The 15499-nt window shown below is 37.4% G+C and overlaps 1 pseudogene; it reads left to right on the top strand.

The window, feature by feature from the left end:
• Positions 1 to 15262, top strand: part of LOC131737574 (uncharacterized) — a 37687-nt pseudogene extending 22425 nt beyond the window's left edge.
• The last annotated feature ends 237 nt before the right edge of the window (positions 15263 to 15499 follow it).

Below are 15499 nucleotides of genomic sequence, written 5' to 3'. Positions count from 1 at the left end.
AGTTACTGTACCTGGGGAGGTAGCAAGTTGAAAATATACCACATACTGTACAATAAATCAATTTGCAAAATCAACAAAGATAACAAACCAAGAATCAATACAATCATGTAAAAAACAAACTCTACAGCACGCTGTTTCCCTCAACTCAATCACAGTATTTATTGTTACTTCATATGCGCATACCAATACCCACACTCATAATTCATACACATTCATAACTGAATCTTTTATTTAGCCTTGATGTTTCCAGTGATTTTAATCACATGTGCTGCTCAAGGCTGACCTTTACTTTGACTGTGATATGAGAAGATCTTTTAAGGCTTCATAAATAGTTTCCATCCTGTGAAGTAAACCACACAAAATAAGAATGAGCTCTCTGGCATCCCTTATGAAATAAAATGCTCTTGTTCACACATCTACAGGAGCAAGTGAATTGCAAAATTAGAAACATTTAAAGTAGTGCAAGACTGTGCTATTCACATACTATCAATGATAGTCTGTGGTTAATAACATTTATAAATCATAGGGCCACAGGTGCAATATATTTATTACACAAGACCATGTTCAAAATACCAATTGTGTTTTAATTGATAGATATTTAAGAAGCTTGAAGATGTGACCTACTGCTGCAAGTAGTAGCAGGGGCATGCCCCTAATGTGACATGTCCCTAATGTGACTTCATTTTACAATTTATATAAGACTACAGTTTATATTTTTCCTAACTATTTTAAGGTATTTGCAATAACTGGATGCTTCTGGGTTCTGTTTCTCCAGTATTGCATTATTATTTTCCTCAAGATTTGCTTTTACCTGGCTTTGAGCTACCGTCTACAGAATCCTAAGAGCTGGGACTAAACAACCTTCAAATCATGTGATGATGTGACCTCTCAACTCCTGCCAGCCCCACAAACTCAACAGTTATATAGACAAAGACAGGAGGTGGGGCAGGCAGAGTACCAGCACACACTCAGAATAATTGCAAACACCATCCATCATAAAATATTGAAATTACATTAAGTTGATTACTTTACTCTTTAAATAAATGGCTACTAACTGTGTACCTTACAAGAGCCTCATTGCTAAAGTTTATGGAGCTGGATTGTCAAAGTGTTCTCTCAAGTCCGTAATTAACCCGTTAAAAAAACTAACTTACTTAATCTCACTCTTAAGAATGTTCTGCTTTCCAAAAAGTGGGAGCTTTATTAAAGACTGGAGTAAAGGTTTTGAAATTATCTAATTTTTAGGTGTTTTTAGGTGGGTCAGGATCCCTTGTGGCTGGCCGTGGTAAAGCACTGCTGTTTGGAGTGCAAGGCAAGCCCTGTGAGAAGGGGTTGAATATATTAAACCTTAATTTTAAAATCTGTCACCATCAGGTGACTTGGCATATTATAGTTAGCACTATAGCCCCAGAAGTCCTTAACATATTAATTGCACCAATATAGCAATGGTATATATACATAGCAACCATTCATAGCAACAGTACGCATTCAAAGCAACTGCTGTGACTTCTGACGTGCTCTTACCGCGCAAATTATAACTGTATCCAGTGTTATAATTGAAACAATAGTATGCGTACTATACTATTCGCTTTTTTATTTTAAAGCATCATGTTTTTAATGAAATTGACATTTATATGTCAAAATACCTGAAATCCCTTTAGCATATAGATGACTTACAAGTGGAAGAGCTAAAATGTGATTTATTTACATGCTTTGCAATTTGTATCCTGAAGAATTTCAAAGTACTGAAGAAATTCCAGCCCTGAACTTGGACTACATCTGAACAGTCAAACAGCAATACAAACATAAGGCTGTCTGCACCTGTCTCCAGAATCTACAATGCGCTTGATAGTCTGGTGTTAAGCTCTTCTGACGCTTTCTGTCATGTACAATGAATCTTCAAATGATCCAAAACTTAAAAGAAAGGCTTCAGTCACACATCATTTACCTCAAAAGAAACATAAAGTCGGAATATACTGAAACTGGGGCTTCATTGTAAATTGCTTCATTTTTGTATTCCCCTTCTGAAACCTTTGCATTCCATTTCTCTTAATTTTGTTCTATCTTTTTAACATGTCCTTGATACTGAATTAAAAAAAAAGATTACGTTTTGCTGTGTGTCCTTGTAAAAGGTGCCAGTCCAGCCTATTCGTCTGTAAGCTGCTGTTCTAAAGGGAAATCATAATGAAATCTGACCGAATAACTGAGTAATTCGAAGAGTAGTGCAAACTAAATCAAACTCTATGTTACCCATGACAAAATGAAAAAAGGCATCTCATCCTAGTCCTAAGGCCATTTATGTACACATCATTAATTGCATTAGTTCAAATGGCTAGATATTTGGGTCTATCTAAACGGTGACATTTTCAAATTTAATAATCTAATAGTTGTAAAGTAAAATACAGTTCATGTGTAGAGTATTTGCTTTAATCTATACTGAGCTTGTTGTTTGTTTATAACTGGTTGAAGAGCTGTTTGCTGTATGCTGGTTCAAAACATAACAAAGTCCATTTACTGTAAAATCTAAAAGTGAATTGATTACTAGGGGTGACACCGACTAGTCAACTAGAAATGTAACAAATTAAACCGGTAGTCAACTAATTCAACGCTTTAATTTTCAAAGAAGCAGCAGCAACATTGTAATGTTTTCTGTGTGCGGTTTCAGATGGACGGAAGTGTAGTTGCGGTTGCAATCCAGTACATGTAAATGACATTTTAGACTATAAATACATTGTTTTTAAAAAATCCTGCAGTTTTAACACTGTTACACTGTACATTCACAAATAGAGCACCAGCCATTATCAAACACATGATTTTGTATTTATTTATTTTTATTTCTTTATTTTTACCTTGATTATTCGACCATGGCAAATAAGTGGTCATTCTTCCGTTATTCTCTACTCTCCTTAAAACTGTGGGCTTAACGAATAAACCCTAAAACGATTGAAAAGTTTTCATGAGCTGCAAACTTGATTTCCCTAATCAAAATGGACTTTACAAAAACAGTTCTAAACTTAACATTCCTTAAAACAGTCATTACAATATTGTACAGGGCCTTCATATCTGCTACAATAAGGTAAAACAAAGCTCCTAGTCTTACGTAAGAACTGTGTAACATGGTATGGTTTATGAAATTACTGCTTAAGATACAAATAGGTACCCTTAAAAAAAATACATCTCTCCTCCATTGTTCTGTATGCAGTAAAAACTCACATGGCTCCATGGTGTACAGTTGTAGTCAAAAGTTTACATTACCCAATGGAAATTTATAATTTCTCGAAAACAAAGGATTATAGGAAAAATCTTTTGTAGCAAACGTTTTGCTTTGTGGATGTAGATGTCTACAATTATTTATTTCAGTAATTTTTTTCCAACACTCCAAAAATACTAGGAAGGTAGCTTTTTTTCCTCATCCACAAAAGCAAAACTTTTGCTACAAAAGATTGTTCCTAAAATTCTTTGTTTTCGAGGAATTTCTAGAAATTTTCATTGGGGTATGTATACTTTTAACTGCAACTGTATTCTAACAAGATGTACAGAATAGTGTAGAATGATAAATGGCAATGAACAGTTGCTGCAAATTGGATAAGTGGTCTGTGGCCTTAACCCTCTTCCTCTTATCCCAAGCTATGTAGATACTTCATATAATCTACATTTTCCTCAAATGTCTTTTCTTACATGTTTAATATCATATCATGGGCCTCATTTACGAAAGGGCGCTAAACTTTATGGTGCAAATATTTGCAATTAGTGTGCATCTTAATGATTTTCATATTTACTATTGCAATTTTATTCATTAACATGTGCGATACTTGACATATTATGGTGTACAATAAATTTAGTGCTTCACACTATGGTAATAGAATGAATATGTGATTTTTATTGTAATGCATGCAGATGCATTTTAATGAGCATCCAGCTCACATGGTATTTACTAAAGGCTGTTAATTTTAGTGCGCACATTAAAGTGATCATTTATTAATGCTTATGGAAACTGGGCTGTAACCACTGATAGGCATGCTATTTAAACCTCTTTTTCTGACCTGAAAACTAGTGATGTGCAGTTTGATTCTTTTTACTGACTCGATTAGTTTGAGTCAATCAGTTTAGTGAATCAATTCAACAGATGTGTTTGTTTGATTCACTGATTCACTAACACAAATTAGCGTTGCACATGCTTCAGTACACCATGCTTCACTATTTAGTGCACAGTGCAACTCTAATAAGCTTCCCAACCTCACCTCGTCAACCCTGAGGAGTCTTTTAAATTGGCTGAATAATTTGTAAGCATAAGTGATAATGATAGCAACCATACACATAATAGGATATTACACAGAAATTAAATATAGATTATATAAAGTATACCTTTAACTCAGTATCAAGAATCTGCATTGTAAAACCACCTTAACAGCAACTAATCAAAGTGATTTTCTTCATATCTGAGGTACCATTGGATGGGTATTTAACAAGTAAGCATATAGAATGAAGCAGGTTGCCTCTCTGTGAAGTTCCAGATTACTGTTATTATTATTATTATTATTTATTTCTTAGCAGACGCCCTTATCCAGGGCGACTTACAATTGTTACAACATATCACATTATACATTATTTCACATTATACAGATATCACATTATTTTTACATACAATTACCCATTTATACAGTTGGGTTTTTACTGGAGCAATCTAGGTAAAGTACCTTGCTCAAGGGTACAACAGCAGTGTCCCCCACTGGGGATTGAACCCACAACCCTCCGGTCAAGAGTCCAGAGCCCTAACCACTACTCCACACTGCTGCCCTGTTCATTAGAGGAGTGGTTGAGTGCTGATTTGCTTCTTCACGTGACCTCATTGGCATTTATTTATAGCAAACACAGTAGGGCTAAATTACACAGAGGAAACAAGAACAGTATTAAAATGACACAACAGAGGAAACAAGCATGTCAGTAACCCCCCCCCCAACCACCACAGCTGTGAATTCAACATTAGAGCAATGACTATGACAACAAAAAGTTGGACCAAGAAGTATTTCAACAGTATGTACAGAAAAGTATACCCACCCCTTGTTATATAGCCTCTCGCTATACTGCGGATTTGGATATATCGCGGTCCTGGAGTTGGCTCCCCATTTTAACAGTCTAACTGCACATGGCTTAGCTGCAATATATATATATATATATATATATATATATATATATATATATATATATGTATATATATATACATATATATATATATATACATATATATATATATATATATGTATGTATGTGTATATATATATATATATATATATATATATATATATATATATATATATATATATATAGTCAACTTCACATAGAATTACTGTTTGTTTTATTTCGTACTGCGCAACCCAAACAAAAATATACAAAACTATTAAACAAAGAATTAATATCATACTGCTATCATATACACATGCATTGCACAATAGCACAAAGCAAATTAAATATCTACTTGCTGAAGCGATTTTTATTTTAGCCAGCGAGGTGTTCACGTGTGGCAGCAATGCACTAGCAAAAGTGGCGTCAGCTCCCTAGCAACAAGACTCCTATGTTGTGAATGGGTTCTTTCAATGCAGTGGGTTTGTGCATTTGAGAAAGGAGAGGAAGACTCAAGAAATTAATTGGAGACTTAAGTTGATGAGAAGCAATTAATTAATAAAACAGTGTGCTGCTTTTTATACAAACAATTTGAAAAAAGCAGGTTTGCGTAGAGGATTTATATTGGACCCTGACGCCCCCAATAAAACGAGAGTGGTTGTACAGTATTTGTTAGCCTATTTGTTTTTATATGGGTCTCACCCTATACTGCGGCCCTCTATATAGTGGATATATTTTGGACCCTGACACCCGCGATGTATCGAATGGGTGGTGTATGCCTTAAATCAATGGCACCATGCTTGAGTTTGCTTCTAAATTGAAAAATCTGGGTGTGATGTTTAATCCAGGGTTAACTTTTGAACCGCATGTGCTAAACACTGTCAAGATTTATTTTTTCCACCTCAGAAACATAGCTAGGCTGCGACCTATGCTTTCACAATCGCGGCTGAAAAACTAGTCCATGCGTTTGTGTTTTCCAGGATTGACTACTGTAATGCTCTGTTTGCTGGTGTCTCAAATTGCATCCTTGCCAGACTTCAATATGTCCAGAACTCTGCAGCCAGAATTCTGTCCAGGTCTTCCACCAGAGATCATATTACTCCTGTTTTAGAGGCCTTGCATTGGCTGCCTGTTAGGTTCTGAGTCGATTTTAAAATTTTACTGCTTACCTATAAGGCTCTTGACGGGCTGGCCCCACTTTATTTATCTGATCTTTTATCTTTTTATACTCCTACCCGCAACCTCCGCTCACATGATCTTAGATTGTTGAGTGTCCCTCGTCCTCGCCACGCACTATGGGTGACAGGGCATTTAGTTGCTATGCCCAAAATTGTGGAACTCCCTTCCTATAGAGATTAGAGACTCTGCTACTTTGAGTGTTTTTAAATAAAGTCTTAAAACTTACTTTTTTAGAAAGGCTTTCTTATGATTCTATATTTCTGTTTGGCCTCTGTGTTTTTATGACTTGTTGTATTTCCTTTTTGTTAGCGATCTGAGACAAATGCTTTTAAGGGCACTATATAAAATATATAAAATAAAGTTGTTTATTATTATTATGTTTGAAATCCCCTGGTTTAGAAGATAACTTCAACTGAAAGGATCTAAAGATTTAAAGAGAAATCAGATGAAACCTTTCAGGACCAAGCATTTTTCAGTGGGATTCTCCCCCAGGATTCTCTTCCTATAAACATTCACAAAACATAAATTTTTTACAGTAGCATATTGGAAATCATGTCCTTATTTTCAGAACACTCTGGGGAACAGTATAAAGTACTTCAGAAACCATACTAACTTTTAGCTTTTTTTTTCAACACAATATTTTTTTTTAAATGTTAAGTATTTTTTATTATGTATTCTGCTTAGAGGTACATGCTTAAAAACGGTATTCTATGACCCCAAAAATATTGATATATAGGCAAATTACAACACATTGTTTCACCTGAGTGATTGCAATGACATAACACATGTTAATTCTCAGTGTCTTTATAAGCAATAATGGACACCATTCTTGATTTATTTTTGCAAAATAAGTATTTATAAATAAAATAATAGTTATTCATACCATTATTATAAGTAATAAGGAAAAAAAAAAACATACCTAATAAATGTAGTTCATGAAATAGTATCTGCTTATAGCCACTCACTTCTTGATATTTCTAAATGTTGTAAAAACATATTGTAGTGATCCGTGCAGTTGTGTTTATGTACTGTATTTCCTGCTGTCTGTTTGTGTTTGCGTGCTGTATGTTGTTTCCTCCCAGCTGTGTTCCGCCATTGCTTGTTTATCTTTTGTGTGTGTGTGTTCCTGTACCATGTAACCCCCTATTTGTTTACCTGCCCTGGTCTGTCCCCATTGGTTGTTGTTTGTCTGTGCCCGTTGTCCTAGTGTGCGGCTGAAGGCTAATGGGATATGCAGGAGCTCTGGTACCCTATTTGCATAAAAGGGTGGGACTGAGGTTACAAAAAGGCTCTGCACTGCCAGTTTGGTTGTTGGTTCCAGGAAAGCAGTGAAGCAGTCAGAGCAGTAGTCTCTGAGTGGGTTCTGGAAATAGCATCCAGAACAATAAAAAGAATTGGAACTGAAACAAGCATGTCTTCTCCATTTTCTGCCTCTGGCGAAACACTATATATACAGACATGCTCAAATTTGTTGGTACCCCTCCACAAAAAACGAAGAATGCACAATTTTCTCTGAAATAACTTGAAACTGACAAAAGTAATTGGCATCCACCATTGTTTATTCCATATTTTATAGAAATCAGACTTTGCTTTTGATTTTTTATTCAACATAATATTGTAAATAATAAAACAAATGAAAATGGCATGGACAAAAATGATGGGACCGCTAACCTAATATTTTGTTGCACAACCTTTAGAGGCAATCACTGCAATTAAACGTTTTCTGTAGCTCTCAAAGAGACTTCTGCACCTGTTAAAAGGTAGTTTGGCCCACTCTTCCTGAGCAAACTGCTCCAGCTGTGTCAGGTTTGATGGGTGCCTTCTCCAGACTGCAAGTTTCAGCTCTTTCCATAGATATTCGACAGGATTCAGATCAGGACTCATAGAAGGCCACTTTAGAATAGTCCAATGTTTTGTTCTTATCCATTCTTGGGTGCTTTTAGCTGTGTATTTTGGGTCATTATCTTGTTGGAGGACCCATGACCTGCGACTGAGACAGAGCTTTCTGACACTGGGCAGTATGTTTCGCTCCAGAATGCCTTGATAGTCTTGAGATTTCATTGTGCCCTGCACAGATTCAAGGCACCCTGTGCCAGGCGCAGCAAAGCAGCCCCAAAACATAACTGAGCCTCCTCCATGTTTCACTGTAGGTATGGTGTTCTTTTCTTTGAAAGCTTCATTTTTTCGTCTGTGAACATAGAGCTGATGTACCTTGCCAAAAAGCTAGTAGTTTTGACTCATCTGTCCAAAGGACATTCTCCCAGAAGGATTGTGGCTTGTCAATATGCATTTTAGCAAATTCCAGTCTGGCTTTTTTATGTTTTTCTTTCAAAAGTGGAGTCCTCCTGGGTCTTCTTCCATGGAGCCCACTTTCGCTCAAAAAGCGACGGATGGTGCGATCAGAAACTGACGTACCTTCACCTTGGAGTTCAACTTGTATCTCTTTGGCAGTTATCCTTAGTTCTTTTTTTACCATTCGCACTATCCTTCTGTTCACTCTGGGGTCGATTTTCCTCTTGCGGCCGCGCCCAGGGAGGTTGGCTACAGTTCCATGGACCTTAAACTTCTTAATAATATTTGCAACTGTTGTCACAGGAACATCAAGCTGCTTGGAGATGGTCTTGTAGCCTTTACCTTTATCATGCTTGTCTGTTATTTTCTTTCTGATCTCCTCAGACAACTCTCTCCTTTGCTTTCTCTGGTCCATGTTCAGTGTGGTGCACACAATGATACCAAACAGCACAGTGACTACTTTTTTCCATTTAAATAGGCTGAATGACTGATTACAAGATTGGAGACATGTGTGATACTAATTAAAGAAACTAATTAGTTTGAAATATCACTATAATCCAATTATTTATTATCTTTTCTAAGGGGTACCAACAAATGTGTCCAGGCCATTTTAGAGTATCTTTGTAGAATAAGCAATAATTCATCTCTTTTCACAGCTTCTTTGCTTTATTCTATGACATACCAAAGGCATGCAAGTATACATGATAAAATAGCTTTTAATTTCATCACTTTTCAGGAGGAATTAAGCATTATTTCAATTATCTGTAAGGGTACCAACAAATTTGAGCACGTCTGTATATATACTATATAACACGAGACATAATAAATCTTCTAATATAATTATGTCAAATACATTGGATTTAAAGTGTTTTTTGTGTCTTTCTTACCTCTAAATAAGTTTCTCTGAAGCAGGCTGTCTCCGCGGTAACAAAACTGTCTGTGACCTTTAGACACTAAATGCCCCTCTCAGTGATGTCACACAAAAACAAAAATATATCAGGAAGTGAAATTTAATCTCTCCCCCATAATGTTTCAGTCCTGTACTGCAAAGTATGGGGGCCCTGTAATACCCCTTCTCCACTGGTACATCTGACCCGTGAGGGCTCGGTACGGTACGGGTACGGGTGGTTCTAAGAACATAAGAACATAAGAAAGTTTACAAACGAGAGGAGGCCATTCAGCCCATCTTGCTCGTTTGGTTGTTAGCAGCTTATTGATCCCAGAATCTCATCAAGCAGCTTCTTGAAGGATCCCAGGGTGTCAGCTTCAACAACATTACTGGGGAGTTGGTTCCAGACCCTCACAATTCTCTGTGTAAAAAAGTGCCTCCTATTTTCTGTTCTGAATGCCCCTTTATCTAATCTCCATTTATGACCCCTGGTCCTTTTTTCTTTTTTCAAGTCAAAGAAGTCCCCCGGGTTGACATTGTCAATACCTTTTAGGATTTTGAATGTTTGAATCAGATCGCCGCGTAGTCTTCTTTGTTCAAGACTGAATAGATTCTATTCTTTTAGCCTGTCTGCATACGACATGCCTTTTAAACCCGGGATAATTCTGGTTGCTCTTCTTTGCACTCTTTCTAGAGCAGCAATATCCTTTTTGTAACGAGGTGACCAGAACTGAACACAATATTCTAGGTGAGGTCTTACTAATGCATTGTAGAGTTTTAACATTACTTCCCTTGATTTAAATTCAACACTTCTCACAATATATCCAATATTCTCCACTGGCTAGTTTTGTCGAGCCGAGCGAGAACCAAACCATGAAACTCCGGCCTCACAAGACATCTGAATCTGGCTTGGTGCCAAGCCGGGCCAGGGGCAGGGTTAAGGATTTTCATCATTACGTTGCATCAACTCCAGAAAGACAAACAACAAACAACATGGCAGGCAGCGAGTGTAATGACAGAAAAGTACAGCCTTGGACGCTGAGGAAGTGCAGGCTCTAGTTTGTGTCTGTGGCAGGGCGAAGAGCCCGGCACATGAAAATGGGGCAGGGCAAAGCCCTGCCATAAATGTATTATTTATATTTAATACAGGGTACCCCTCCGCCCCTGCACAATTTATTATTTTGTATTTGTTTTGTTGTATTATTATTATTATTATTATTATTATTATTATTATTATTATTATTATTATTATTATTATTGTTATGATTTATTTATATATAAATGTGACGTGTTTTGCGTTATTGTTTTATAGTGTGGATGGGAAGCCCCATCCACATTAGAAATCCTTGTGCAGAAGGTGACCATCTCCCGAGTTAATTAATTGTTATATACAGGTCACCTGTATATAAGCCTGCAGCTCTCTGCACTCGGGGTGGGTGTTCGAGTGGAGGAACGAGAGCGAGAGAAACAAAACCGAAAGTAAAAAGAACAACTAGCTTAAGATCCGTGAAGGCTGCTGCCCAGCCGGACCTTAGCATTTTATTTAGTGTTCGTGATTTGCTTTGTTTAAATCTTTTGTTTCGCTCTGTGAGCAGTGTGTTTTTGTTTAAACGTTTTATTTTATTTTTGTGTTTGAAAATAAACGGCGCCGCAGCGTCTTTTGCTCTGCAGCGTCTTTTGCCCTGCAGTACTTGTTTGTTTTCCTTCCTGCTTCTGGCCTGACGTCACCTCGTCAGCCATCCTGTCACATTCACCAACTCCCCAGATCAAATGTGGATTCATAATTATGGACACCCGTTCTTCAGCACTGGTTAATTGTATGTTTGTGGGAGGCTCCAGTGCCCCTCGTTGTTGTTGTTTTCTTTTGCGGTAATTTGTCTTTAGCAAGGGCTTTATCATTATAATACCCTTTTTCTGATGTCTGCAATATTTTTTGAAGCCTTCGATACAACATTAACTTTATTAACTATTTTTGCCAAGCCTTCTTTTTTCTGCTTTACAGGGTTTTGTACTAGGGTCAATAAAAAGAGTCACAGGCTTACGACTTTAAATGTTCCTATTGCAAATTGCATTTTTAGAACTGGTCTTAAGTCAGTCGCAGGGCAGGCTGTGTTGCGTCTGCACTTAGAATAAAACTAGCCCTGTACGAAAATGGGGCCCACAGTTCCCTAATTTCAGTTCAGACCTCAGGGTTAAACTGTTAATCTCTTCTTTGTGTAGGCTATGAGAAAATGCCGGTGAATAAGAGCAGTGAGGCATTCTTGTACAGCATATTCAACCATAGCTTTAAAGCTGTATGATTTTAAACATTTGCTATAATTTTTCTTCATTCTATAAACCCCAGAAAATCACATCCTCTGAACATACCTGGAATATGTTCTGTTTAAACATGTTTTTAGTCTTATGAATTGTTAATATAAGTACCAGTTTCCCTTTCTCTAAACTTAAAGTGGTTACACACACACACACATATATTATATAGAAATAATAAATTAACATCCAAAGAAGCACTATAGCATTAAAATGTTCAATTAAAAAAATGGTACCCGAGCTGCAGCGTCTAATAAAAACTAAAACCAAAATATGGATTGTCGCGTAACAACAGGAAAGTGTAATCAATCAGACTGTGGAGTCTGTATCATCTGATCCAAAACTGCCAAATTGTCTGAACCAAAGATAACCCTAACTCTGAATCATTCAATGCACAGAGCTACTTCTACAGTTTTTTTCTATTCACTTGAGCCGTGATATTTCCCCTCAGGCATTATTTGCGCATGGTTATTAAAAACAGAAATTAATGGAGAAAATTTGACTTTCAGCTAAAAGTTGGGGTGGGGTGATGGTTCAAACTGGGGAGTTGACTCTGCAGAATCCGGTATATATATATATATATATATATATATATATATATATATATATATATATATATATATAGTAAATTGATGTGCATGACCTGCTGTCAAAAGGTTTTAACAGCATAGATGCCCTACAGGTTGCATTAGCAGTGTCATAAAACAGTAATAAGTTCTAATATGAGAATGAATGTGTGGAAGTGTGTGGGTATTCACTAACACATGAGACAGAAGTTGTAGTCAACACCGCACAGGTGCTCAGGTTTATTTTGTTTAATCTTAGGATTTGTACTGATTTCTTTTAGCCCGCAGAGGGCGCTGTTGTCCATGGTCTGGCTACCAACTATGGGATCCAAAACCTACGGGAATACCACGGCAGGGTACTCGGTACAGTTCAGGTGCACTTGCAGGTGCTCAAAAAATAATGAAAAAACGAAAAGGCAAAAAGAAACAGGGAAAATAAAACACAGTAATGAAAACTACAAACTAAATGTGCTGCACTTCGCAGCGTGATTATCCCCAGTCGCCGCTACCCGTACGACCCGGGCCTCCGTCCTACACTATGCTGTTTCCTCAGCTGACTTAAAACAATATTGGGGTCTGCCCAAGGATTCCCCACTTTCTCTCTATTTCCTTAGATTATTTTCTTTACGTTCCTTGAGGAAGTTTTCTCCCATCCGTCCATGGTCTTGCCGAGCAGCGCGACCGCTTGCTCGTTGTACAGGTATAAAGGCGCAGTCGGAGGAAACAACAAAGTATTAATTTACAGGACCAGCAATCCCCCCAAGACCTGCCTCCCAGCCACTCAGAGAGGGTGAAAGCTCACACACCCTCTTCCCCACCTCTCTATGTCACTGCCATGACTGGCAGGCAGATCCCACGGGACTGCCGCCCTCTTCCTGCAGCATCGTGCATACGTCAGACGGCCAGTCCAGATCTCCCACTGTTACAGGATGTAAAAGGATTGCATTTATGGATGATTGTATTAGGGTTAGACTGGGTCAGCCTTAGTACAGGTACAGTCTACATTGAGCCATTGTCCCCAGTATCAAAGGACCCATATTTATTTATGATATAAAGAAAGAGCGTACCAAGTGTACAAGGATTTTACAACATGCATCCTGTAGTTATAGTTTTTAATAAAAAGTCAATTAGGTGCTGCTTCCACCCTGAGTTTGAGTTTAATCTAATCATTCATTAGGCTTGGCATCTGGTTGCTGTTCTATGGTCCTTTGTGTTGTTTGGAATTTGGAGTTTGGAGAGATTACATTTGTCTTTGGAACTTTGGAACATCCATACATTCAATATATGTATTAATTATTTAAAATTCTAAAACGGCAGGCAGAGATGCTGCTCTCTGAATGGTCAATCATACTGGAGCTTCCTCACAGAATATTGATAGTGAAACCCACTAACGGGTAAACAAACACAAAAATGAGAGAGGAAATTGAAGAAAAGGGGGACTCCATGCACCCTTTCCATTACAATAAATCATGTACAGTACTACACCTGATGTGTTTACAATAAAAACAGACGAGTCAGGAAAAAACAGGCTGGTTCACTGAGATACAGTCGTATACCCTTAAAGGAACAGACTGTCGGCAGTAGCAGACAGCTTCAATATAACATTCAATTACATTTAAATATAAAAAAGCACTGTATGACAAAAGAAAAATCTCATTATCTCATTATCAAAGCAGCAAGAGAATGTTGTCTAATCAATGATCTGTTTCTACTAGCATTGCATTTCCTCTCAAGGATCTAATGGAAACCCAATATATTTCTCCATCAGATCCAATAGATGTGTTACAGCAGTATATCACAGAGTTATAGGATGACAAGCATCTATGTATGGGTTATAGCACAAGTATAAATTAATCCAGTCACTTCTACTTGTGCCGTCCCCTTTATAACACTGTAGTATAAAGGTCTAAGTGGTGCAAATAACAGCAGACATGTGTGCCCCAGAGCAAGCTTCACTGAGTTTTGCTACTGTGGAGCATCATTTCCACTACCTCCATAGCCAGTTTTGGGATCCATGGCATAATCACCTGCTGGCACACTATAATACTGTACATGGGGACGTCTTCACGAGATGAGACTAATGATGAAACTCAAAGCAAGTCATATGGTTCTTGTCCACATTCTCAGACAGTGTGAATCATTTTAATTACTAACATAAACCACATTGAAGTTTGTAGCTCCCAGTTGAGAAGATTTAAATTGTATACAAATTCAGCTTGAAGAGTTATTTCAATATCCTATAATTTAAAGTGAAGCAATAAAAAATGATATATAGTACCAGTAATAATTTTACCGCCTGCCTAAATAATACATATATATATATATATATATATATATATATATATATATATATATATATATATATATATATATATACATATTTATGCAGGCGTAAAATTATTACTGGTACTATATATCATTTTGTACACTATTTCTCACAACTTAATGAAAGCAATAACACATTGTGACAGAGAGCGAATTAATCCGAGTCAACAATCTCCTTCCCGACCTGTGATGGCATGTTATAACAGGAACAGTGTGCCTCGGACTGGATGGTTTGACAGTTCATTCCAGGGTCAGTTGGAAGTCAGCCATCCAATAAGGGGGCGAAGCCACAATACTAGAAGTCAGCGCCTTACTGCTGTAGGCAATGTGTCAGTCATGGATTGGAGGAGACGTGATTGCACTCACTACCAAAGGGGGCGTGACTGAAGGTATATCGGTGTGTGGCCGAGGGATCTGTTCCTTTGTTATGGTTATGGAAAGACCTTTAAAGTATGAGCGAAACTGAAAGTAACCGTGAGTGTTTTGTATTTGTGTTTGTTATTAACTGTTTATTTGTAATTATTAGACGCTAAGCAAACTGGGAGCTGCCACTGTTAAACCAGCGTCCAAACCGGATTAAAAACACTGCACCAGTCACACTTAACTGTGTATGCACCACCAAAGGACACAGAGCAGTGCCTGTACATTTCCTTTGTGTATTATTATTTCAGGACTGAAACCCTGTATTGTTTGGCTGTGCAATTACACATTGCTGTGTAGTTGCCAGCATTATTATTTAACAGTGCCAAACCGTGAACACTTTGTTGTCATTGTTTGAGCACTGCATCACCTCTACACCTGTACACTGCAAGCCACA

Source organism: Acipenser ruthenus, chromosome 7 (assembly GCF_902713425.1).
Source record: "Acipenser ruthenus chromosome 7, fAciRut3.2 maternal haplotype, whole genome shotgun sequence".
Lineage (NCBI taxonomy): Eukaryota > Metazoa > Chordata > Actinopteri > Acipenseriformes > Acipenseridae > Acipenser > Acipenser ruthenus.
The sequence above is the reverse complement of the archived record's forward strand: the minus strand, read 5'-3'. Positions and strand labels throughout refer to the sequence as shown.